Here is a 27,079-nt window from a genome sequence, read left to right as displayed (position 1 = left end):
CAAAGGGTCTGACACGTGGGGCGAGTTAGTCGGCATAACTTCCCCCTCGTCATATTCCTCTGGTGATAATTTTTTTAAAGACAGAATATGATCTTTATTACTTAAAGTGAAATCAGTACATTTGGTACACATTCTAAGAGGGGGTTCCACCATGGCTTATAAACATAATGAAGAAGGAGTTTCCTCTATGTCAGACATGTTTAAACAGACTAGCAATGAGACCAGCAAGCTTGGAAAACACTTTAAATCAAGTTAACAAACAAAAAATAAAAATGGTACTGTGCCTTTAAGAGAAACAGATTTTGTCAGAATTTGAAAAACAGTGAAAAAAGGCAGTAAATCAAACGAAATTTGTACAGTGTGTATAATAAGCTAACAGAGCATTGCACCCACTTGCAAATGGATGATTAACCCCTTAGTTCAAAAAACGGATCAAAAAAACGATATAGACTTTTTTTAACCCCTTAGTGACCAGGCCACTTTTCAATTTGTTGACCATCTGGGACCAAGGCTATTTTTGCATTTCTGCGATGTTTGTGTTTAACTGTTATTTTCCTCTTACTCATTTACTGTACCCACACATATTATATACCGTTTTTCTCGCCATTAAATGGACTTTCTAAAGATACCATTATTTTCATCATATCTTATAATTTACTATAAAAAAATTATAAAATATTAGGAAAAAATGAAAAAAAACACACTTTTTCTAACTTTGAGCCCCAAAATCTCTAACACATCTACAACCACCATAAAATACCAATGCTAAACAGTTTATAAATTTTGTCTTGAGTTTAGAAATACCCAATGTTTACATGTTCTTTGCTTTTTTTGCAAGTTATAGGGCAATAAGTACAAGTAGCACTTTGCTATTTCAAAACCATGTTTTTTCAAAATTGGCGATAGTTACATTGTAACACCAATATCTGTCAGGAATCCCTGAATAACCCTTCAAATGTATATATTTTTTAAAAGAAGACAACCTAAGGTATTAAACTTGGGGTATTTTGACTTTTTTCATGCAACCATTTTACCACCAATCTATGCCAAAGTTTGGGGGGAAAAAAAATAATTTGATTTTTTGACAAATAGCAATTTAAGAATACATTTACTGATAAAATGGTAAGGGTTACTGCCAAATAACACCCTAATATGTCTTCAGTAGCATCTCCTGGGTACAGTGATACCACCCATGTATAGGTGTGTCGGGTTCTCTGTGGGCTAAAAGCCCTTATTTTTAGAGAGCGCATTCCAGTTTTTCAACTTGGAATTTTCACATCGGTCATCATGCACCCATGTCCTATTTGGGACATTTCTGAAGCTGGCCAATGGAATTTACCCCCATCAAACCATATATTTTTGAAAAGTAGACACCCTAGGGCAGAGCTTTCCAAACTTTTCAAGTTGCTGACACACTTTTTAAACCTACATAATTTCACGACACAGTAATTGAGTTGTACTAACAAACAGGAGGTTAAACTAACCTGTTTTAAGAGATACGGACACATACATAAATAATATAATAACTAAATGTATTTACAAGTAACAGTATGTATGTGCAAAAATAAAAAAAAAGTTTAATAACACCAATAGCTACTTACTATATTGATAGAATGTTTGAGGTTGATGGGATGAACACAGTTTCTGAATATTTGGTGGAATATTAGATAAAGACACTCGCATTTCCTCATCAAGCATGGGAGCTAGCTGGAAAAAAACAAAACACTTTGACTTCTGCCTTTAACTCAGCGTTTAAGCTGCCACCCTCAGAGCTCTGCGAGTTACACTGACTACAACCCACACTGCAGGCCCACTCACTGACTATACATGCAGCCACAAGCCGATTGAGGAGACTACACGTGCATTCGAGAGCCAATGTGCCGCCAAAGCCGCCAATGGGAATAGTTTCAGTTCCCACTGAGCTGCGGCAATAGGTTAAATGCTTGACAAATATGTTCAAAAATTAGGAGCCAGTAAGAATATTTAGGAGCCAGGCATATTTTTAGGAGCCAGACAGTTGGATTTGTATATAGATATATGGAGAATAACCCAAAAAGTTAGGAGCCATGGGGTAAAATTCTAGGAGCCAGTGGCTCCAGGCTCCTGGGTTTGTCAAGCCCTGGTAAGATGATCTGTGACCCACTAGGTATCAATCACGAGTCAACCATGTTAATTGGTAGCAAGCAGGTGGAAAGTCGGAAACAAAAATTTATTTTTTTTTAAATTACAATTCAAAAAAATTTGTGCTGAAGCAGGGACACACCTACACACTGCTGCCGACACACTAATGTGTCACGACACACAGTTTGGAAAGCACTGCCCTAGGGTATTTCAAATGCTGGTATTTTAACACTTTCAATGCACTAATTCAACCACTAGTCTTTGTCAAACTTTTGGGTAGTCATTTTTTTGTGTTATTTTTCACACACATTGTACTTTAGGCATGTATTTTCAGTTCCTGTTATGTGTTACTGCCAAAAACCACCTCAATATGTGTTCAACAACATCTCCCGAGTACAGTGATACCACCTATGTATAGGTGTGTCGGGTTCTCTGGGGGCTAAATGGCCTTATTTTTAGGTAGCGCATTCCAGTTTTTCAACTTGGAATTTTCACATCGGTCATCATGCACCCATGTCCTATTTGGGACATTTCTGAAGTTGGCCAATGGAATTTACCCCCATCAAACCATATATTTTTGAAAAGTAGACACCCTAGGGTATTTCAAATGCTGGTATTTTAACACTTTCCATGCACTAATTCAACCACTAGTCTTTGTCAAACTTTTGGGTAGTCATTTTTTTGTGTTATTTTTCACACAGATTGTACTTTAGGCATGTATTTTCAGTTCCTGTTATGTGTTACTGCCAAAAACCACCTCAATATGTGTTCAACAACATCTCCCGAGTACAGTGATACCACCTATGTATAGGTGTGTTGGGTTCTCTGGGGGCTAAATGGCCTTATTTTTAGGTAGCGCATTCCAGTTTTTCAACTTGGAATTTTCACATCGGTCATCATGCACCCATGTCCTATTTGGGACATTTCTGAAGCTGGCCAATGGAATTTACCCCCATCAAACCATATATTTTTGAAAAGTAGACACCCTAGGGTTTTTCAAATGCTGATATTTTAACACTTTCCATGCACTAATTCAACCACCAGTCTTTGTCAAACTTTTGGGTAGTCATTTTTTTGTGTTATTTTTCACACACATTGTACTTTAGGCATGGATTTTCAGTTCCTGTTATGTGTTACTGCCAAAAAACACCTCAATATGTGTTCAACAACCTCTCCTGAGTACAGTGATACCACCCATGTATAGGTGTGTTGGGTTCTCTGGGGGCTAAAAGGCCTTATTTTTAGGAAGCCCATTCCATTTTTTCCACTTTGAATTTTCACATCCCATGCACCCATGTCCTATTTAAGACATTTCTGAAGCCGGCCAATGTAATTTACCTCAATCAAACCATATATTTTTGAAAAGTAGACTTCCTAGGGTATTTCAAATGCAGGTATTTTAACACTTTCCATGCACTAATTTAACCCCTAGTCTTTGTCAAACTATTGGGCATTCATATTTTTGTGTTATTGTTCACATACATTGTACTTTAGACATGGATTCACAGCTCCTGTTATGTGTTACTACCAAAGAAGACACCAATATGTGGTCACCAACATCTCCTGAGTTCAGTGATACCACCTATGCATAGGTTTGGTGGCTTGTTTGGGGGTGCAATGCCAAATGTCTGACATGCGTTTGTGATTTTTTTTCACATTTAACATATTTTCTTTGCCTATCGTCTTTTTGGGGGGTCTTTTAACATACCCCAATTTATTTGTTTTCCATGAATGTGCATATATTTGAAAAGTTGACACCCCAAGGTATTGTATATGGTGTGCTTTGATGCCTTTGAAGCAACCGTTTTAGCCCAAAAAATTGGAGAAAGTGTATGGTGGTTATTTTTCAATTTTAATTTTTACAGACACATTGCTTTTTGACTACGATTTAGGAGAGACTGTTGTAAGTTATTGCAAAAGAATACTTCAGGTTGTTTTCTGCAAGGCACCCTGAGTACACCTATGCCCCCCATGCATAGGTTTGCCAGGATTTTGGGAAGGTTATGTTACAAATTTATGACTTGTGATTTTAGTTATTAACAATGAGAGTATTTCTTCTGATAGGCTTATCTTTAGTTTGTGGCCTATCGCATACCCCACTTTTATTTATTGCCATGAAAGTGTATATTTTTTAAATGTTGACACCCCAAGGTATTGTATATGGTGTGGTTTGATGCCTTTGAAGCAACCGTTTTAGCCCAAAAAATTGGAGAAAGTGTATGGTGGTAATTTTTCAATTTTCATTTTTACAGACACATTGCTTTTTGACTATGATTTAGGAGAGACTGTTGTAAGTTATTACAAAAACATACTTCAGGTTGTTTTTTGCAAGGCACCCTGAGAACACCTATGTCCCTCCTGCATAGGTTTTACAGGGGTATTTGGTTAAAAAAAAAAAACAGGCCCAATTTTAGAAAAAAAGTAGTGAAATGTAAAAATCTGGCACATTAAAAGTAAAAAAAAAAAAAAAAACCCATCTAACAGTAAACATAACCAAAAAAAAAATATATATATATATAACACCAAATGTATTTATTTTTTTAAAAATTGACCATTGTATGGTACCGCTTGAAGCAGTCCCCAATGCAGAGTGCAGGCTGTCCAGGGCAATCAGGACAGTGATATATGGTGTCCCTTCTCTTCCCCCTCTTGGTACAGACTCTGCATTTTTTTTGTGGTTTCTGCTTTGCGGCAGCAGGGGGGATTTTAAAAATAAAATGAGTAGCCCCAACTCTGCTCTCTCCCATCACCGCCCGGGGAACAGGTGCATCATGGTACAAAATCCCAGTAATAATCTGGAGCTGAAACTGTAAAAAAGTTTTTTTAACTCTGGGGTTTGCTTTTTTGAACAACAAAAAAGCGTTGTGGGTTGCAATCTGCATTAGGTAAATTGCAACCTTTTTGTACCAGGCCCTTGTCTTCCGCATAATTAGGTAGGGCTGCAGCAGCTGATCAGCCAGATCAACCCCACCCATATGCCGGTTATAAGACTTGATGCACACTGGCTTCCTTATGATCTCAGCTCTGCCACGTACAGAAACCGCCACCGTCCTCTCTGTGTGGATGGTGGTAAGAAGGTATACATCCTTCTTGTCTCTGTACTTAAGTGCCAACAGCTCCTCTTGGTGCAGAGCTGAGGTCTCCCCCCTTCGTAGCCGGGTGCGTACAAGTTGTCCTGGGAAACCTGCGCAGTTCTTTTTAATTGTACCGCAAGCTACTGTATCAAAGCAATACAGTAGCTTGAACAAAAGGACACTTGTATAAAAATTGTCTAAGTACAAGTGATACCCTTTGTTCATTAGGGGTAATATCAGGTCCCAGACAATCTTGCCAGTGGTTCCCATATGTTCTGGGCAACCTGGAGGGTCAAGGTGGCTATCCTTTCCCTCATACACCCGGAAGGCCTGAGTATACCCAGTCTCGCTGTCACAGAGCTTATACACCTTTACCCCATATCTGGAGCGTTTGGAAGGAATATACTGCTTGAATCCCAGCCTTCCCTTATACTTCATTAGGGATTCATCAACGCATATATTCCTTCCAGGTGTATAAGCCTCTGCAAACCTGGCAGAAAAGTGGGTTATCAGGGGGCGGATTTTATACAGCCTGTCAAATTGGGGATGCTCCCTAGGGGGGCACAGGCTGTTGTCGCTGAAGTGCATGAAATGCAGAATCATTTCATACCTCTTCCTCGACATAGTCTGGGAGAAAATGGGGGTAGAGCAGATGGGGCTACTACTCCAGTAGGAGCGAATGGAGGGTTTCTTTATGATGCCCATCAGCATAGTCAATGCCCAGAATTTTTTGAATTCTGGCACATGGATGGGGGCCCATTGCTGCTTTGCCAAATATGTTCCAGGCTTTGCAGCACGGAACTGATGGGCATATAAATTAGTTTGGGTGACAATGTTCCCCAATATATCATCGCCCAGAAACACTTCCAGAAACTGCTGGGGGCTAAAACCTGCCACATCTATATTTATGCCAGAATTTGATGTGAAGGGTGGGATATCTGGCCTCTGGAGATGAGGCGTTACCCACTCTTCAGCAGCAATGGCAGCAACACGCCTCCTTCTGGCAGGGGGGCTGGCAGGGGGGGTAGCAGGGGGGCTGGCAGGGGGGCTAGCAGCCACAGATACATCACTATCAGTTGAGACTGCATCTAGTGATGTATCTGAGCACATGGCAGGGTCAAAATTGGGGTCTGAGTCAGAAATAGAGGCATCTGACTCTGACGCAAGGATGGCATACGCCTCCTCAGCACTATATCTTTTCTGTGACATTTTTGTATCTGTCACAGAAAACAATTACTAAAAAAAAATTAAATTAACTAAATTAATTAACTAAATTAACTAGCAAAAAAGTACAGCTATGCTACTGCCAGTGATTTATAGCGATCACTGGCAAGCTAGGGGTTAACGGCTCTGAAAATTAAATTAACTAAATGTTTCTGAAAAGAGCCTTTGGCTTTTTAAAAAATTACAACAACAAAATTAACCCCTAAAAAAATGCACAGACAGCAAAAAAGTACAGCTATGCAACTGCCAGTGATTTATAGCGATCACTGGCAAGCTAGGGGTTAATGGCTCTGAAAATTAAATTAACTAAATTAATTAACTAAATTAACTAGCAAAAAAGTACAGCTATGCTACTGCCAGTGATTTATAGCGATCACTGGCAAGCTAGGGGTTAATGGCTCTGAAAATTAAATTAACTAAATGTTTCTGAGAAGAGCCTTTGGGTTTTTAAAAAATTACAACAACAAAATTAACCACTAAAAAAATGCACAGACAGCAAAAAAGTACAGCTATGCAACTGCCAGTTATTTATAGCGATCACTGGCAAGCTAGGGGTTAATGGCTCTGAAAATTAAATTAAATTAACTAAATGTTTCTGAGAAGAGCCTTTGGGTTTTTAAAAAATTACAACAACAAAATTAACCCCTAAAAAAATGCACAGACAGCAAAAAAGTACAGCTATGCAACTGCCAGTGATTTATAGCGATCACTGGCAAGCTAGGGGTTAATGGCTCTGAAAATTAAATTAAATTAACTAAATTAATTAACTAAATTAACTAGCAAAAAAGTACAGCTATGCTACTGCCAGTGATTTATAGCGATCACTGGCAAGCTAGGGGTTAATGGCTCTGAAAATTAAATTAAATTAACTAAATGTTTCTGAAAAGAGCCTTTGGGTTTTTAAAAAATTACAACAACAAAATTAACCCCTAAAAAAATGCACAGACAGCAAAAAAGTACAGCTATGCAACTGCCAGTGATTTATAGCGATCACTGGCAAGCTAGGGGTTAATGGCTCTGAAAATTAAATTAAATTAACTAAATGTTTCTGAAAAGAGCCTTTGGGTTTTTAAAAAATTACAACAACAAAATTAACCCCTAAAAAAATGCACAGACAGCAAAAAAGTACAGCTATGCAACTGCCAGTGATTTATAGCGATCACTGGCAAGCTAGGGGTTAATGGCTCTGAAAATTAAATTAAATTAACTAAATGTTTCTGAAAAGAGCCTTTGGGTTTTTAAAAAATTACAACAACAAAATTAACCCCTAAAAAAATGCACAGACAGCAAAAAAGTACAGCTATGCAACTGCCAGTGATTTATAGCGATCACTGGCAAGCTAGGGGTTAATGGCTCTGAAAATTAAATTAAATTAACTAAATGTTTCTGAAAAGAGCCTTTGGGTTTTTAAAAAATTACAACAACAAAATTAACCCCTAAAAAAATGCACAGACAGCAAAAAAGTACAGCTATGCAACTGCCAGTGATTTATAGCGATCACTGGCAAGCTAGGGGTTAATGGCTCTGAAAATTAAATTAAATTAACTAAATGTTTCTGAAAAGAGCCTTTGGATTTTTAAAAAATTACAACAAAATTAACCCCTAAAAAAATGCACAGACAGCAAAAAAAAAGTGCACCTATGCTACTGCCAGTGATATATAGTGATCACTGGCAAGCTAGGGGTTAATGGCTCTGAAAAGAGCCTTTGGTTCTATATTTTTTAACAAATAAAAGAAATAAATCTCTCTCTCTGCTAAATACAGGTCTCTCTCTCTCTCCAACAAAATGGCAAGTGAGGAGAGGGAGGGAGATCCACACTGATCATAGTCAATATTTACAAATATTGACATGATCAGACAAATGGGGTATTTTATTATTATTATTTTTTTTAGGGTGGGAGGCTCAGATTGGGTGACCCTAGCTTGCCCCTATGATGATGCAGGCTAGAGACACCCCCAGAGGCCCCATGATGCACTGGGCATCGCCATCTTGGATGCCTAGTGAAGGGGGGGGGGGGGGGCTATTTGGGCTTTTTTTTTTATTTATCCGGTTTTTTTTTTCTTAACTATTACTTTTATTTAATAACCAACTAAGCACACAAGCGGAGCATCGGAAGCGTGTCCGATCGCTTCCGATGCTCTGAAACACTGCCGGGCTCCACGTGGAGCGAAACCGGAAGTGATCACTCGTGGGGGAGTGATCAATCCGGTCCCGGCACTCGGGAACAGTATTGCAGGATGTCTAGACATCAAGGCAAGCCTGCAATACTGTTAGAGCAGCTGGAAGCGATTTCGATCGCTTCCAGTGCTCTGTTAAACCGACGACGTATGCCATACGTCCTCGGTCGTTAAGTGCTTTTTTTTTAGGACGTATGGCATACGTCGTCGGTCGTTAAGGGGTTAACAGTCACAACAAACTGCCACAGCTCTGCTGTGGCCCTACCTTCCCAAACAAACGACTTTGGAAAGCCTAAGAGCCCTTTAGAGAGGTCCTATAGCATTCAGGGGACTCCTGGAGGAAGCTGGATGTCTCAGTCTGTAAAAGTTACTGCGTAATAAAGCGCTAAATTAGGCCCCTCCCACTCATGTTAAAACAGTGGAAAGCCTCAGGAAACTGTTTCTAGGCAAATTTAAGCCAGCCATGTGGAAAAAAACTAGGCCCCCAATAAAGTTTTATCACCAAAGTATATATAAAAACGCTTAAACATTTCCAGCAAACGTTTTATATTGCAAGTCTATAAGAGTATTACCTCTGAAAGTAAGCATGATACCAGTCGCTATTAAATCACTGTATTCAGGCTTACCTTACATAAATCTGGTATCAGCAGTATTTTCTAGCATTTACATCTCTAGAAATTTTTTTTACCTGCACATACCTCATAGCAGGATAACCTGCACGCCATTCCCCAGCTGAAGTTACCTCTCTCTTCAGTTATGTGTGAGAACAGCAATGGATCTTAGTTACAACCTGCTAAGATCATAGAGATCATATGGAGATTCTTCTTCTATTTTCTGCCTGGGACAAAATAGTACAACTCCGGTACCATTTAAAAATAACAAACTTTTGATTGAAGAAAAAAACAACTATGTTTCACCACTTCTCTCTTACTACCTCCATGCTTGTCGAGAGTTGCAAGAGAATGACTGAATATGGCAGTTAGGGGAGGAGCTATATAGCAGCTCTGCTGTGGGTGTCCTCTTGCAACTTCCTGTTGGGAAAGAGAATATCCCACAAGTAATGGATGATCCGTGGACTGGATACACCTTACAAGAGAAAGAGAAATAAATACAGGTGGCCCTCGGTTTACGACGGTTCAATTTGCGCCATTTCAGAATAATGCCCTTTTTTTTGCTATTGAAAAGCATTGACTGCTATTGAAAGCATTAGCACATGCATACATTAAAATAGCCAGTAGGTGGAGCTGTCCGCTTGTGTTTCAGCAAACACATGCAAAGAAAAGCAAGCCAGACATGATCAATGGATCAGCTTTCAAAGGAACAAGATCTAGCAGCCACTTCCCTTAGCTGCAGACTCAATGCAGAGAACTGTTTGCAGAAAAAGGCAAGTAAAAAACGTTTTTGTTCATTAAACTTAGTTTGATGATGATACAGTCTGTTGTGTGATTAAACACAGGCAGGCTAATCAGTGTATAACCAGACCTGAGCAATGGAGCCATTTTTTAAAGGAACAAGATCTAGCAGCCACTTCCCTTAGCTGCAGAAAATAGCAAGTAAAAAAAACGTTTTTCTTTATTAAACTTAGTTTGATAATGATACAGTCTGTTGTGTGATTATTTTGTTTTTGTTCATTAAACTTAGATTGATGATGATACAGTCTGTGTTTGTGTGATAATTTTATTAGGTGCGGTTTAGCAAATGTTTTTGTTTATTAAACTTAGTTTCATGATGCTACAATCTATATTATTAGGTTTATAATGCCGTTTAGCATTTAAAGTTTTCATTTCAAAGCTTTAAAAATAATGTATTAGGTGTTACTTATGTCAATTTTGAGAGGGGCCTGGAACCTAACTCCCTCACTTCCCATTGACTTACATTATAAACTGGGTTTCAATTTACAACCATTCCTTCTGGAACCTAACCCCAGCGTAAACTGAGGGCTACCTGTACTACAAGACACAGTGAAGACCAAACTTCAAATATTATACATACAAACCTTAAACCTAAGTCGACTTTCTACCCCCTCCAAGATAATGGCAGTCACATAGAAACTTTTGAAAAGATGTTACAAAAAGATCTGGCAAAATATGAACACACTAAAAATAAAATCAATTATAATTTAAGCAAGAAAGAGAAAGCATTATTAGAAAATCTAAAAAATAATAAAAAATTTAACGATAAAGCCTGCAGACAAAGGAGGTATTGTAGTAATGGATACAGAATACTATCTGAAAGAATCAAATAGAATATTAAACGATCAAACCACCTATAAAGAACTTAAACTTAACAGGATAAAAAAGATAGCTAAAAAATGTAAGGTATTACTTAAAGAAGCAAACTATAATAAAATATTAAACAACGAAGAATTTAAGTTCCTAAACCAGGAATATCCCAGAATGGCTATATTTTATTTCTTACCAAAGATTCATAAAAACATAACACAACCCCCAGGAAGACCAATCATCTCTGGGATTGGCTCAGTTACAGCCAATTTATCAAAATACATAGATATTCAGTTACAGAAATATGTAAAAGGATTACAAACTTATTTAAAAGATACAGGACAAGTACTATCTATATTGGAAAGATTAAACTGGGAGGACACCTATATGTTAGCAACTTGTGACGTTACGGCTCTATACGCAAGTATTATACATAAAAAGGGTTTGGAAGCCATTAGATTTTTTATTTTTTTTTAAAAAAACATTTTTATTGAGAATTTGGTTCAGATATACATCAATACGTTACCAAGGAATGACATAATATATAGGGTACAGACGTACAATTATTTATGCAGATTAACAGTCTTGGTTGGTTTATATGATAGAACCCAATATCTCAATGTTTTTTTTTGTATCCAGTAAAAATTGAAAGCTGTAAATGCTATAAGCCGCTGAATCAGGCAGTAGGTAATTAAGGGGAGAAAATGTGAAGGAATGTACAGAGTAAATGTCTGGTGAGTAGTTGCGTCCATAACTGGTGATAGGGGGGAGAAGGGGAGAGGGTAGGGAACAACTAATGGGAAGGGGGGAGAGGGAGAGAAAGAGAGAGAGAGAAAAAAGGGGGGATTTGGGAAGGGAGAAATAGACAGACAATAAGCAGAAATTGTGATGGAAGAGTTCATTCTAGTCTGAGAAGGTTTCCATCCAAGGGTACCATACTTCATAATAAAAGGCAGTTTTGTCCAAGGATCTATGGGAATATAGTTTCATCTGTTTGATATAGTGCACAATAGAGAGGACCTGTGGTGTAGGAGGAGGGTCTTTGTTTTTCCATAATCGGGCAACAGACAGTTTTGTGGCCATGAGGAGATAGATTGCGAGAGCTTCCTTCGCCTTCGTTAAGTCTGAAAAATGTATTTGAAGTAAGGCTATCTCTGGTTTGAAAGGTAGGTCAATATGAAGTAGATTGATAACACGGAAGAGACATCTCCAGAGGGGACGTATCTTGGGGCAGGACCACCAAATATGTAGTCGGGTCCCTATCTGTCCACAGCCTCGCCAGCATCTGGGGGAGTGAGTGCCATATATCCTGTTCAATGTGGAGGGTACCAAATGCCATCGCACCAGAATTTTGTATTGTAGTTCCCAAAGAGTAGCACAGTGAAGGAGCTTTTTGGTTATGAGTATTCGCGTATGCCATGTATTGGTGTCAGCTATAAAACCTCTCTCTTTCTCCCAGGCTTTATGTTGGGATATTTTATGGAGAGTGGTAGGTTCAAGGATGAGGTTATAATGGAAAGACAGAGCATGCTTAAGGCTGTGTCCCTGAAGCCACTTTGTCTCCCATTTGGAGAGAGATCTCAAATCTTGTCTAGGAAAACCCCAGGATTTTAGCCAAGAGCTAATTCGGAAAGCTTCAAAACGTAAAGAAGTAGGTATGTCATATTTCAAACAGAATTGCGAGTGTGTGATCCAGTGACCCTGGTCGTAGAGGTCTGTAACTAGGGTGGGTTGTAGGTTTTGCCAGGACTTCACATGGGAGTCCGGGAGGCAGTAAAGGGCTCTGGTCAAGGTGAGGGCAGGGCAGGGGTGGGGTGCTAGATCTGGGTTATGTCTAATGTGGTCCCAAAATCTTAGGGCATCTAGTATAATTGGTGGTAAGTTATCTAGTCTTTCCCTGTAGTGGGTGGGGATCCATGGTAAGTAAGGTAGTGTGAGCCCTGACGGTAGGGCAGTCGATTCAGTATCGACCCAACGGGGGCAAGTAGCTGTGATTGACCAGCTGAGTATGTGTGACAATCTGGCCGCAGTTTAATACAGAATAACATTGCGTAGAGATAAGCCCCCGTGCGAAGTTGGTCTCTGTAATGTGGTTCTAGAAGTCCGAGGTCTGTGGTCTTTCCATATGTAGTTTGTTATGAGGCTCTGTAGTCTATTTATGAGGGGTCTGGGGATGTTTTATGGTATGCACCTAAATAAGTAAGTTTGGGTATGAACGACAAAAACAGAAAGACTTTATCTTGAAGGGGGTAGAATTCATACTCATGAATAATGTATTTGCATTTAACAATAAACTATACATCCAAATTAAAGGAACAGCTATGGGCACGAGGTTTGCGCCTAGCTATGCTAATCTATTTATGGGATTATGGGAGAAAAAATTTATAGAATCCCATGAGCTGGGCGCAAACTTCATGCTTTTCAAACGCTACATTGATGACGTGCTGACTGTATGGAAGGGAGGAGAGCTTAGTTGCAATGTTTGGAGACATGAATATGCATACTGATGGACTACAATTTACCTATGAAATCAGCAAAGATAAGATAACATTTTTAGATTTGGATATATTTATAGAGGATAAGACCATATATACTAAAATCATTTTAAAGAGGTGGATGCAAATGGCTATGCACATTCAGACAGTTGCCACCTACCAAGGTGGATTAACAACATTCCAAAAGGTCAATATTTAATCAGTAGAAATTGCTCAAGTTTAACAGACTATGAGACCCAAATAAAAATCTTAGAAGATCGCTTTCTTGAAAGGGGATATAACCAAGCGATAATAGAAACAGCTATAGAGTATGGTAGGGAAATGAATAGGAAATGCAGAAAAAATAAAGTTAAAAAAGAAGATGATAATATAAAGCTTAAAGTTCCATTTATAACAAAGTTTAGTAGTGATTACAAAATGGTTGAAAAAACAGTAAGAAAACATTGGCACCTGATGAAAGATGATCCAATTATAGATTAACAGCTAACAGACAAACCAGACTTCATATATAGAAGGACAAGAAATATGAAGAGTATATTGGCCCCTAGTGAATTCACTCAGACAACTAAGAAACAAGACATAGATCTGAAAGGTAGGCAAATCATGGGGTTTTACCCATGCTATAGCTGCAAATCATGTAAACATAGCAGTAAAATAAGAGATAGAATCAGTCAGTAACAATTATAAACATAGAATTGAATGAAACCATCAGATGTAGCAATCATGGTGTTATTTATAAACTCCAATGCAAGTGAAAACTACAGTACTTAGGGGAAACAACTAGATGCCTACGCACTCGTATTCGAGAACATTTATGGAATATAGAAAAAGGTGAACAAGAAACCCACCTATACGAACATTTTAGACGAGTACACAAGAATAACATTAGTGATCTGTCCTATTGGGGCATTAAAAAAGTTAACAATGGAGGGGAGGCAATTTTGAAAAATGTTTAAAGGACCCTGGAGGGGAACTTTGAGAGGCACGCTGAATGTAAGTTTGTATATTGTCCAAATATTACCAGACAGTTACTTGATGTAAAAGTGACGAATTCGCCAAGATGCAGAATCTTTAACAATATACAGTGTTTCCAATGTGTATCAAGGAACCTCCTCTTGAGCCCGGTGCACAGGGCGATCTATACAGATGATAAGACAAAAAGAGGGCGCCTCATAGTGTAATATGTTCCATATGGGTAGATGGATGTTAATGGTGAATGTGCTTTCCAGATCGAGTTGCACTGTACTATGACCGGTGCTGAAGGGCAGGCTAGCACTTTACAGTGGCTAGTACACTGATCCCGGTGTCTCCGGCGTGGTTCTCAAATGGAATCCAAGTTTTGGCAAAGATGCAGACACTTTCAATACCCACTTGTGGGATTGAAGGAAGGATAAAAACAAGAGGACAACTTCTGATATTAAAAGGTGAAAATGAACACTTTATTTCTTACAGCAACGCGTTTCTCGACCAAAACACACTGGTCGTTTCTTCAGGCAGTGTAAAAAACGGATATAAAGCATTGTAATTAGTAACATTATATAAACTTGTACCAAAATAAAAACTGAAGTTGTCACACAAAATGGGAACCAATGATAAATGAGAAAGTGGCCTATGGCTTAGGAAAGGAAAAATACTTTGACTGAAGCCGTGACAGGTGTTGAATGTTGAGTACAAATGAAAAAGAATGGATGATTTTGTAAAGGAGGAAAAACTTTTTGTACAAATTGCAATAATCAAATAGCATACCCAAAGGAGCCTCATATTAGAAACAATACATACTTGTGTTTTTCTATTTACGATCGTCTTTTCATGAATAAAACACCTTATTCGTAAGAACATGCATTTTAGTGTATATGTACACATAAAAGTGTATTGTCTCTTCAGACATGATCCAGATATTTGCCTATTAGAATCAGATAAATTATGAATGAAAAAATTATGTATATATGATATGTCAAACGTCATCATAAAAGATGACCATTGGTTGAAAAAACATCCAATATTCACTGTCAAAGTGTGTCAGGTGTCAAATAATGATAACCAAATAATGATATATAAAATAATTAAATGTATCATTGTCTTATAAATCTAGTATAAATGAATCCTCAGTGCAAAAACGGAGGATGGTGTGAATATAATCTATGAATAGAAATATGATAGTTGAATAGTTCCCAGTGAGAGCTAGCTGTATGTAAAAAAATTGTATAATATAATATAAAGTGCAATGTGTGTGACTAACTAACATTTCAACCATCATTTTCTTCGAATTGTAACCTATATCCTACCCCAGAGTGTAATGGGTGGGAGCTAGCTGTATGATCTCAGGGGAAGACAAAATTTTTGCGATGTATATATAGAGAACTTTATTGACTGTGCTATTTAGTACAAGTGTGACCTGTATCACCCAAGGAATGTGGGTGGTGGGAGCTGACTGGATGTCCACAAAGTGGGCAGTATAAAAGGGAGTTAGCTGATCAATTACAAGAGATAAACAGAATGTTGAATCTGTAATAGATAAATTCAGTAAAACTGAAGAAGGATGTGTGAAGACAGAATGTGTAAATATGATCCAGTGTAAACTAATGTGCATGTATCGAAAGCCACATGTCAGTATTAATAGAGTGTTTAAAAAAGGATGTACCTCAAAATGTATGTGTATACTGTTAAAAACTGTCTGCATTCAACAAGTATTGATATGCTGGGATTGTATATTAATGTAACTATTTTGCATCACTGGTGTTGAGTGATATAGTATGTGTACTGTGGGATGAGTGTGAATCAATTGAATGCTGCTAGATGTAAATTAGCATTGAGACCCACTGGATAGAGGGTCTTCAGTTTATATATCCAGTAAGTTTCCTGTTGTCTTAATCTTAATAACCTATTATAGTCTGATGATTTTGGAATATAATCTATCGGATAATATTTGAAGATGTATGGGTTACCATTGTGTTTGTTTAAACAATGGTTGGGTATACTATGTTTGATCTTGTTTTTTTTGCAATTTTTACAAATGCGATGGTGTTCACCCCATCTGATCCTAATTTTTCTGGAGCTACATACTGTAGGCCGCATAAGCATTCTATAAGGTAAATTACAAAATCTGATTCATAATTGAAGAAATCCGGGATGTTAAAAGATTCTCCTGTGGATGTTGATTGGAAAGTTTTAGAACCAGATTTAATAAGTTTACATGAGCCGCATCCAGTTTTCCCACATTTGTAAACTCCTTGTAGGCAAAAAATTCCCTTATTATTGATTTTGGTTTTATGTCCTCTACCAATATGATGGACACGTTTTACTCTTTTACTGGGAGCTAACTTATTTCTTAATGTTGGTGCTCTCCTGTAAACTATTTTTGGTTTATTGTTCACTATATCTTTGAGTATGAGATCCCTTTGGATCACATGCCAGTGTTTGTTAAGTATATTGACTAGAAGGATGCACTTAGGTAGCACTTCTGTTCCCAAAAATATGAATCATAATTAGAATGAAAACTTAATTGAATACCATCAAAAACCAAAGGGTTGATGTAGAAAATTAAAACATAACTTTTATTAACACTTACAATGAATAAAAAGTATAATATGTGAGTGTGTGCACTTTAAAAACACATAACAACTCGACCAATAATGGGGATGGCTTTGGGTATCTGGTTGGTAAAATTACCTAGGATCTTAAATACTGCTGAAGTGTGTGGATATTGAATAAATATTGAGTATCTGGGCCTATTGGTTAAATACTCTAATCTTGTCCATCAAGATTACACGCCAAACAATAATTCAATATCTCCACATTAGGATTAATATCTTTTAGATTGGAGAAACCGTAAAGTGGATTTATATTTGTTAGATATGGGGATTATTGGAGAGAATATACCTTCTGAAAGGATAGTGGTTTCTATCTCTTATTGATATTCCCTTAAATCGTAAGATTGTCTAACATTCATTAACAGCTGTTAGTATAGGGACTTGTGTCCCAGGAGAATAATCCTGAATATCACATTAAATTACACTGGTTTAGGGCAATATCTTGAAAGGTTGAATATATATATATATATATAAGCCTTTCTCTCTTGCGATTGGAATATTGACCCCCAAATAATTGTGAATTCTATGTACGGATTAACTTCACTTATGGTTTCTCATTACTAATTATACAGTAAAATTGTACTGTTTGTACATATGTGGAGTAATGATGTATACTTATAATTCTATTATTTTGTTTGGTGGGGGTTTTTTTCCACTGCTAAAGTAAACTGAATATATACATGTATGTAAAATATATTTGAGTATAATTTCAGCATGTATTGTTGTAAGTTAATTGTTGTATAACATGCAACAGTGCTTGGTGTACATCAACCCAAAATATCTTCTGAGATAGGGAGTTTATATTGTTATCAGAGATAATGTTCAATTTTCACTGGTTTTTAAAATCGAGAGATAATGACCTAGCTTAACACTAGTGTACAGTTGCTCCCATAAATGAGAAAATTAAAGCTGATGACATAAGTTTTCAGGCTGTAATAATTGGCTATTGCATTTAATAGCCCTGCACTGTAATTTCGTTATTGCTGATATTTGTTCATTGCTTGGCTTAGGATTGAAAAACACAAAATCTTTTTTATTATAATTCATAGAGTTTGTGTTTCTTATGCTACAGATATTGGGGTGGTGTTATACTTAAATTTAATAATCACCCAAGAGTTTCAAATATTATTAGATCGCCTTTAATTATGGCTGTCAGCTCTTATATTGCGATTTTTCAGGTGCTATAATTAGAACAGCTTATGTGAGACAAATTCACAGCTGTCGTGTATAACCCACCTAAGTAACTCGCTGCTAGACAGTGCGGCATTCAACTTTGGATATAAGAAACACTCAGAAATATATGTTTAGTTAATAGATTGTGAAAATTCAGATCCTGTGTATCTTTCTGTGTTGATCGGCTAAAGTATCAGATAGTCACAGATATTGGCCCACTAATTTGCTACGGATTGCATGTAGCAGAGTTAGTAGCACATAGTATCAGTGCTTATAAGTAAACATTATTTACAAATAAATTTGGAGTACTCTATTTGTGCTTATAATAGCCCGCATAAATACACATGCCTGCAAATAATCGTTTTGAGCAATCAGCTATACGTAATGATGTTACCAATGCTATGGCTGCAAACAGCCAAAAATAAATAACTAGCCGTTATAGTTTTTTACCATACATAAGTAACTAGCCCTTAACATATGCTTCTATCAGCTTATTGAATATACAACAATTAAAGTATTTATCTGGTCCTTATATTAACCATGCCAACATTAAATAAATAGAATTATTCGGGTTGTTATGCCATTTTAAAACAAACTAAACAGGGTATTAAGCGATACCCATCCCTAATAAATATAAATCCACTTTACGGTTTCTCCAATCTAAAAGATATTAATCCTAATCTGGAGATATTGAATTATTGTTTGGTGTGTAATCTTGATGGACAAGATTAGAGTATTTACCCAATAGACCCAGATACTCAATATTTATTCAATATCCACACACTTCAGCAGTATTTAAGGTCCTAGGTAATTTTACCAACCAGATACCCAAAGCCATCCCCATTATTGGTCGAGTTGTTATGTGTTTTTAAAGTGCACACACTCACATATTATACTTTTTATTCATTGTAAGTGTTAATAAAAGTTATGTTTTAATTTTCTACATCAACCCTTTGGTTTTTGATGGTATTCAATGAAGTTTTCATTCTAATTATGATTCATATTTTTGGGAACAGAAGTGCTACCTAAGTGCATCCTTCTAGTCTCTATCCTCTCTTTGGTATAGACTATATCTGTAACAAGTGTGTTTTTTTGCACAAGCACTCAAGCTCACAAGGTATAAAATCACGTACCCATTAAATATATATTTGTATAGACAATACATACATATACAGGGATACACAGATATTAAAGAATTTAAACTAATACATACATAGATACCAAATTTGAGCGTTCCTTCTTTACCTGTGTAGTGCTTTTGCTATCTTTTGCTAAACGAATTTGTTAAGTATATGTTGTATTTTGTGAAAATCAGCGTTATATTGTGTTATAAATAAGATATCCCTAGTGTTTGTTTCAGATTCAGAATTGATGGTACGTTCATTTTTCATTTGTAAAATCTTGGTTCTATCTAAATTCTTGGTCCTGATCAGGGCCTGATCTAATAAGGTAGATGGATATCCCTTGTCCAAAAATCTATTGTATATAATTCGACTTTGCTCAAGTAAAGTGTCTAGATCTGTGCAATTTCTCCTTATCCTTCTAAACTTACTGTAAAGAATATTGTGGATCCAACCTTTGTGGTGATTGCTATTGTAATCTAAAAAGCTATTGCTATCAACTTCTTTGAAATATGTTTTAGATGTTATGATGTTGTTTGTTCCCAAGCCCAATACAAAATCTAAATACTCTATATTTTGTGATTGTATGTTGGCTGTAAAACTTAGGCCCATGTCGTTATGATTGAGATGGGAAATGAAGGATTCCGCTGATGACCTGTCCCCCTCCCAAATACAGATAAGGTCACCAATATATCGACCAATGAAGACCAGGCTCGCCCCAAACTCAGTGTGCTAGATGTATCTCTCTTCAAACAAACCCATAAAAAAGTTCGCAAAGCTGGGGTCAAACCTGGTCCCCATGGCCGTACCCATTACTTGTAAATAATAACGATCCTTGTATATGAAATAATTATGTTGGAGAATATAATAAATGCTCTCTAAAATGAATGACCGTTGTGAACTGGGTAAGAATATATCCTGTTCTAAAAAATGGGAAACCGCTGATATTCCCAACTCATGTTTGATATTGGAATACAGTGAACTAACGTCACATGTGATCCATAGTACCTTACGAAGAAGGTGTTTTTTGCCCAAAAAGTTTTTCCTCCTTTACAAAATCAACCATTCTTTTTAATTTGTACTCAACATTCAACACCTGTCACGGCTTCAGTCAAAGTATTTTTCCTTTCCTAAGCCACAGTTCACGTTTTCATTTATCATTGATTACCATTTTGTGTGACAACTAACGTTTTTATTTTGTTACAAGTGTATATAATGTTACTAATTACAATGCTTTGCATCCATTTTTTTACACTGCCTGAAGAAACGACCAGTGTGTTTTGGTCGAGAAATGCGTTGCTGTAAGAAATAAAGCGTTCTTTTTTTTACCTTTTAATATCGGAAGTTGTCCTCTTGTTTTTATCCTTCCTTCAATCCCACAAGGGGGTGTATTGAAAGTGTCTGCATCTTTGCCGAAACTTGGATTCAATTTAGAACCACGCCGGAGACACCGGGATCAGTGTACTAGCCACTGTAAAGTGCTAGCCTGCCCTTCAGCACCGGTCATAGTACGTTGCAACTCGATTGGTAAGCACATTCACCATTAACATCCATCTACCCATATGAAACATATTACACTATGAGGCGCCCTCTTTTTGTCTTATCATCAATTTTGAAAAATCACTGTTAAAGAAAGAAGCTGAACTTATATATAATATGGAAACTGGACTTAAAGGGATATAAAACCTTCTTTTATTTCTTTCATGATTCAGATAGAACACACCATTTTAAACAACTTTTCAATTTACTTATGTTATCAAATTTTCTTAGTTTTCTTGTTATCCTTTGTTAAAAAGCAAGGATGTAAGCTCAAAAGTGTGAACGTGTGTGCAGCACTATATGGCAGCAGTTTTGCAACAATCTTATACATTAGCAGGAGCACTAGATGGCAGCACTATTTCCTGTCATGAAGTGCTTTAGGCACGTGCACACTACCTACCTAGGTATCTCTTCAACAATAAATAGAAGTAAATTGGAAACTTTTTTTAAAATTGTATTCTCTATCTGAATAATGAAAAAAATATTTTGGGTTTAATGTCCCTTTAAGTCCGTTTATATTAGATTAAATAGGCTGTATGAGAAACTACATTTTAAATAAATATGTGAAGTTTATTGATGATATTGTTAAACTATTTTTCTGACAATTTAAGCAGAACATGGATTAAAACATTTTTTGTTGTTTATAATATGAATTTAATTTGTCCCGAATTAAACTATGGTTAGTCCAAATATACCTATAATTACTGTGATTAAAGCAGATTCAGTTATATGGAAATGTATATATAGTTATCCTCTCCCAATTCTGTCATCTACTCATTTGCCTTTAACTTCCTGAGTGTGATAAATTTACAAGGTTTGGGGCAATATTATACCACCTTAAAAAGATAGAAGAAAACAATACCACCTTAAATTCTAGCGCCTAGATTTAGAGTTTTGTCGGTAATGACCCGCGTAGCTAATGCTGGCTTTTTTTCCCCCGCACCTTTTAAATACCGCTGGTAATTAGAGTTCACAGAATGGCTGGGTTTTCAGTGCATTAGGCTCCAAAAAGGGAGCGTACAGCATAATTTAACGCCACTGGAACTCTCGATACCAGCGGTGCTTACGGACGCGGCCAGCTTCAAAAACATGCTCGTGCACGATTCCACCATAGGAAACAATGGGGCTGTTTGAGCTGGAAAAAAAACCTAACACCTGCAAAAAAGCCGCGTTCAGCTCCTAACGCAGCCCCATTGTTTGCTATGGGGAAACACTTCCTACGTCTGCACCTAACACTCTAACATGTGCCCCGAGTCTAAACACCCCTAACCTTACACTTATTAACCCCTAATCTGCCTCCCCCGCTATCACTGACCCCTGCATATTATTATTAACCTCTAATCTGCCGCTCCGTAAACCGCCGCTACTTACATTATCCCTATGAAGATAAGGTAGGAAGATCTTCAGGGGCTTAGTGTTAGGTTTATTTAAGGGGGGTTTGGGTTAGATTAGGGGTATGTGGGTGGTGGGTTGTAATGTTGGGGGGGGGGGTATTGTATGTGTTTTTTTTACAGGCAAAAGAGCTGAATTCTTTGGGGCATGCCCCGCAAAGGGCCCTGTTCAGGGCTGGTAAGGTAAAAGAGCTTTGAACTTTTTTAATGTAGAATAGGGTAGGGCATTTTTTTATTTTGGGGGGCTTTGTTATTTTATTAGCGGGCTTAGAGTAGGTGTAATTAGTTTAAAATTGTTGTAATATTTTTCTAATGTTTGTAAATATTTTTTTATTTTTTGTAACTTAGTTCTTTTTTATTTTTTGTACTTTAGTTAGTTTATTTCATTGTATTTATTTGTAGATATTGTATTTAATTAATTTATTGATAGTGTAGTGTTAGGTTTAATTGTAGGTAATTGTAGGTATTTTATTTAATTAATTTATTGATCGTGTAGTGTTAGGTTTAATTGTAACTTAGGTTAGGATTTATTTTACAGGTAATTTTGTAATTATTTTAACTATTTTAGCTATTAAATAGTTCTTAACTATTTAATAGCTATTGTACCTGGTTAAAATAATTACAAAGTTGCCTGTAAAATAAATATAAATCCTAAAATAGCTATAATATAATTATAATTTATATTGTAGCTATATTAGGGTTTATTTTACAGGTAAGTATTTAGCTTTAAATAGGAATAATTTATTTAATAAGAGTTAATTTATTTCATTAGATTTAAATTATATTTAACTTAGGGGGGTGTTAGTGTTAGGGTTAGACTTAGCTTTAGGGGTTAATCCATTTATTACAGTAGCGGCGAGATTCGGTCGGCAGATTAGGGGTTAATACTTGAAGTTAGGTGTCGGCGATGTTAGGGAGGGCAGATTAGGGGTTAATACTATTTATTATAGGGTTATTGAGGCGGGAGAGTGAGGCGGATTAGGGGTTAATAACTTTATTATAGTAGCGGTGCGGTCCGCTCGGCAGATTAGGGGTTAATAAGTGTAGGCAGGTGGAGGCGACGTTGAGGGGGGCAGATTAGGGGTTAATAAATATAATATAGGGGTCGGCGGTGTTAGGGGCAGCAGATTAGGGGTACATAAGGATAACGTAGGTAGCGGCGCTTTGCGGTCGGCAGATTAGGGGTTAATTATTGTAGGTAGCTGGTGGCGACGTTGTGGGGGGCAGGTTAGGGGTTAATAAATATAATATAGGGGTCGGCGGTGTTAGGGGCAGCAGATTAGGGGTACATAAGTATAACGTAGGTGGCGGTCGGCAGATTAGGGGTTAAAAAAATTTAATAGAGTGGCGGCGATGTGGGGGGACCTCGGTTTAGGGGTACATAGGTAGTTTATGGGTGTTAGTGTACTTTAGAGCACAGTAGTTAAGAGCTTTATAAACCGGCGTTAGCCCAGAAAGCTCTTAACTACTGACTTTTTTCTGCGGCTGGAGTTTTGTCGTTAGATTTCTAACGCTCACTTCTGACACGACTCTAAATACCGGAGTTAGAAAGATCCCATTGAAAAGATAGGATACGCAATTGACGTAAGGGGATCTGCGGTATGGAAAAGTCGCGGCTGGAAAGTGAGCGTTAGACCCTTTCCTGACTGACTCCAAATACCGGCGGTAGCCCAAAACCAGCGTTAGGAGCCTCTAACGCTGGTTTTCACGGCTACCGCCCAACTCTAAATCTAGGCCTAGGAATCCGACTGGAAGAATTCAACAAATTAAAATGCAAGGAGGGGTATTTAAACTGGATAGTGTCCCCATGAATATCAGTCTTGGAAAAGCCTAGTTACAGGCGAAACGCGTCAATGATAATCCAAGGGGTCAAAGTACCCGAAAACCAAGATTACAAAGTACCGGTAGGCCTGGATAACTGTCATTCACAGAAAGATCCATCTTACCTGACCGTGACATAGTCACAATTTAGGGGTCTAACTGAGACCGGAAGTGTGAAGGAAAGAAACACATTATGTATTGCACACATCGAGCACTGGGTAAAAACCGGAGGACACAGAGTTGGGACGAGATTAAAAGATTGACAAAGGGATCGGTATAGTATCTAAGAATGGGTACTTGGAGGTAACATAGTTGCCATAAACTGGATTGTTGAATATTTGTTACAAAATATAAACATTGACATTTATGTTGCTAATTTTATATTCCACTATGATATAAGCAACTGATACCCTCAGCATTGAGTTGAATAGCTCAAGAGATCGTTTCTCTACGTTATTTTTACTTTTTGGATATATTATTACATTTTTTTAATAAGGTGGTATTGAGCCCATTGAACGTTTTAAGCTATAGGTGTCTAAGGCCATTTATCCGGATATATGTTTTTAGAGGAGACGTCCTCATTAACCACTTCATTTTATTATTGCTTTATATTGTTTAAAACTCTTATGAATATTATAGTTTTATTAAACAGTATATTAACAGTCACCAGTATCTAGGTTTCCATTTTTTTCCACATTGCTTTGTTATATGATAAACTTTGCTCTCTTAACCATATTACCTAGTTTGAAGTTTAACCCTAAGCTTTCTAGAACTTTTGAGTACTTTTTAGTGCTATTGTAATTTCCTTTTCTAAATCTACTTTCTATTGTTCTGGTTGTGAGACCAGTTCTACAAATAGCTCTTTTAGGGTTAGAGTGTAGCGCTATTAGTCACTCCTTTTTTTTAGGTCACAGGCTCTCTCCTCCTTTTGTCATCCCCTTGAACCCTTTAGCATATAAGCATACAAGCCCAGCTGCTTTGTAGATCACCTTCATGAGAGCTGATTTGCAAATTTTGGCAGGGCCCTCTATTTCTTTGTCTCCCTTAAATGTTACCTTGCATATTAGACCAATGTTTATAGCGCTACGGAATCTGTTGGTGCTCTACAAATAACTGATATTAGGTCAGAGTGTTTTCGAAAAATTCAGGGAGAGACACAGACGTTTGAGGACAGGAGACAGATCTTAGAGTAACTCTGTTGTAAATCTTAGGATTACATGCTAAGGGGGTTCAGAGAGATGACAAAAGAGGGTAGGAACTAAGGTAAGAAAAGGTTTGCATACATTATATGCATCCCTCAACAGTGAAGTCTTTAAGGAGCGCTTGAAAATTTAAAAACTAGGTGAGAGTTTTACAAGTTGGGGCCATGCTGGAGAAGTCCTGTAAATGTGAATGTGGTAACAAGAGAGGAGGAAAGAAGGTGGCCATTAGCAGAGCAAAGGGGACAGGAGGGAGAGTATCTGAAGACAAGGTCAAAGATATAGTATAAAACAGTGTTATTGAAGGTCAGGAATGTCAGGATTTTGTATTTTATTCTGGAGGCCAATAGAAGCCAGTGAAGGCATTGGCAGAGAAGTGCAGCAGATGAGGAGTGCCGTGTAAGGACAATCAGCCTGACAGAGGCATTCAATATGGATTGTAAAGCAGATAGACAGAAGCGTTGACCAGACCTATCCCTTTCCTTACTAACTCGTGTCACTAACTGTCTTTCTTATATTTCATCCTGGATGTCCTCTCACTACTTCATGCTAAATCTCTCCAAAACTGAGCTACTTATCCCCCCTCTCTCAAAATCTCTACCCCTCAATATTCTATAACTGTTGAAAATAACATCATTACTCCAACCCCACATTCTTGATGTCTTGGGGTCATACTTACAATCCATAATAAATGCACTTGCCAGGCTGATCTTCCTTACAATTGACCCACAAAAATGAATAGTGGCACTACTCAGGCTTTTCCTCATTAATTTTATTTACCTGTATATTCACCTGTTTAATATATAGTAACTGTGTTAGTATATAGAGGAAATGGTGCTTGTGCACAAAATCAATCAAACCGAAAGGAAAAATGATATGAAGAATACCAAAATTCCAAAAGTATGCACTTGTAGCACTCTGGGCCCTGAACTAAAGGGCAGGTGGTCCCACCAGGATTTTAAAATATAACTTTTATTATTAAAATTAAAAAACCAAATTGTTGGTTGAAGTACACACACAATTAAAATACACTCCAGTACCAAATTCTAGTGGTATTTACGTTTATTTGATCACAAAATATTGAGATTAGGCCTGTATATGTTCACAGTTATGAGTGATCTAAAAAGTAACAAATAATGTCCGCTAAACACTGTTGCAATATAAATGGAACAAACAGTAATTAGGAGTGTGAGTTGGGTACATATGATCAAAGATTGAGTGAATTGTGCCCCCTCTATTTAATAAAGATTCAAATTCCTAAATAGGAGTGTATCAGAATACCAGATAAAGATATGTCAGTAATATCAGGTATCTAATCAATATTAGTAAAGAACTAAAAATATATCAATTACTGTATACAGTGGACTTGCAGTTCAGTGTTAAATTCCAGGCTTACTAAATCGGCCAGTATGATTATGTATTGAATTCAAACTAATAATAAACTATCAGTTGTAACTTTAAACAAATGCTGCCATATGCATCACAACTGCAATATCAGTTGGATTCAATTATATATCAGGCTGATGTCTATATTAGTAGTATTGGTTTATAGTATCACCTAAATACATAATGCTGACTATTACATAAACCGAACTGTGTTTAATTATAATTTTCCATATTGAATATGGGGACAAGGAAAATAGTCCTCAGTATCTAAGTAATTAGGATTATATCAGGTAATCGTCTACTACTCCCTCTTCTCCAGTGTTCTATTCACGGTATCACTGGATCTAACACGCCCCAGGCTGCTTTTCTGTCAATATTGTAACTTCGGTAAACTGCGGTAGTTGCCCACAGCTAATACTAGATCACATGAGATACAAAGTACTTGTTCAGCCCAGCTATATGTGTTGGGTGTCAGAGTCAGTAATCCTCTATGGATAATCACGGCGAGCTTAGGTCCTGTTTTTCAGGCATCCACTGTGTTTGAA

The 27,079-nt window shown here is 37.1% G+C and overlaps 1 protein-coding gene across 2 annotated transcripts in view; it reads right to left on the bottom strand.

The window, feature by feature from the left end:
- Nucleotides 1-27,079, bottom strand: part of AMMECR1L (AMMECR1 like) — a 262,781-nt gene that overhangs the window by 22,319 nt on the left and 213,383 nt on the right. The gene's annotated exons all lie outside the window — the stretch shown is intronic.

The sequence above is a fragment of the Bombina bombina genome, chromosome 4, assembly GCF_027579735.1.
Source record: "Bombina bombina isolate aBomBom1 chromosome 4, aBomBom1.pri, whole genome shotgun sequence".
NCBI classification, from domain to species: Eukaryota; Metazoa; Chordata; class Amphibia; order Anura; family Bombinatoridae; genus Bombina; species Bombina bombina.
Note: the sequence above shows the minus strand (reverse complement) of the source record. Positions and strands in the feature narration are given on the sequence as shown.